The sequence below is a fragment of the Trypanosoma rangeli genome (genome assembly GCF_003719475.1).
Source record: "Trypanosoma rangeli strain AM80 chromosome Unknown Tra_15.4_contig_00799, whole genome shotgun sequence".
Taxonomy (NCBI): Eukaryota; Euglenozoa; class Kinetoplastea; order Trypanosomatida; family Trypanosomatidae; genus Trypanosoma; species Trypanosoma rangeli.
In genome coordinates, this window is record NW_021706547.1 from 1 (window position 1) to 1,201 (window position 1,201).

Below are 1,201 nucleotides of genomic sequence, written 5' to 3' on the forward strand. Positions count from 1 at the left end.
GCGTTCACCGACGGGCCACACAGCGGTCGCCAAAAAAGGATGCGAAAATAATACACGCGCACGCCTCGCATGCGCAGCTCCGGTGGAAGCGTTCCCTGGCAGTCGCAGCAGCAGAAAACGGCCGCTTATTTTGGGGTCTGGCTGGGGAGGAAACGAGGCGGCAGGGGATGATGCGTTGGGTAGCCCCACCAAAAATGCGGGCCGCCACTCCTCCTCCTCTCACCCACACAGACGGACAGTCAGACGGCACTGCCAGCAGCTGTGGGTTATTAAAAGCCAAAAGGAGGGCACAACATGCGAAGGCGCACACCCTAAAGCATCGGCCGTGCTCCACTCCCACTCCCGCGAAACAGGAATAGCCCCCATCAGAACCATTTCTGACTGAGGCGCAGCATCCAGTCAAGCACGAAAGCAGCAAGAACGAAGAGGTGAGGGAACAGTCGATGCCTTCAGTCTCTCCCATAAGCGAAAAAAAAAAAAAATCCCCTCAACACAAGACTATCAACCACGCGTGCCAAACCCAACGCAACAACAGACGGTTAAACGCCCCGTTTTCTCCATGGCGTGTGAGTGACGGTGAAAAGGTGGAGGCGCGGCCGGCATCTTGCGGTGTCCCTCAAAAAAACCTAATCTTTTCCCGGCCCACCCTTAGCGACTCCTGCGCATACGCAAAGCAATACAACAGGAAAAAGATGATGCACAGCACACTCACCATACGCTGCGAATCACAATGCACGACCCGGCCATTCCGTCAGAACGCTCCAACAAACAGAAAAAACACACAAAACAAACCCCGTGAAGTGAAGCCAAAGCGTGGGGCACCCACCGAGCAGTGGGGACGCGCAGCAGCAAGTGGGCCGACCAGCAAGCACACACACTCCCTCCCTTCCCGTGCAGCCCAATCCAGGAAGAAGAAGGGAGAAAGAAAGGCCGCCCACCGAAAGCAATCAAAACCAAAACAAATGAAATGACTAAAGCAGTTACGGTGCTCTACCCATGCAGCCAAGCAGAACGGCAGCGGCCCCTCAAAAGCAAAATAATTAAAACAAAAAGGAGGACCAACGGGCTGCATGAGTGTGCGTGTATGCATGAGCACATTACGTGTGTGCCTCGTGGGGTGGGGCGAGGGCGACAGTCCGTGCGGGAGGACACACACACAAAGAGAGAGAAATATATTTATATTTAAGCGAAGGACGAACTG

At 54.6% G+C, this 1,201-nt stretch overlaps 1 pseudogene; it reads left to right on the forward strand.

Moving 5' to 3' along the window:
• The first annotated feature begins 845 nt into the window (after positions 1 to 845).
• TraAM80_10118 (hypothetical protein) lies at positions 846 to 1,170 on the forward strand (annotated as a pseudogene).
• Positions 1,171 to 1,201: the final 31 nt, after the last annotated feature.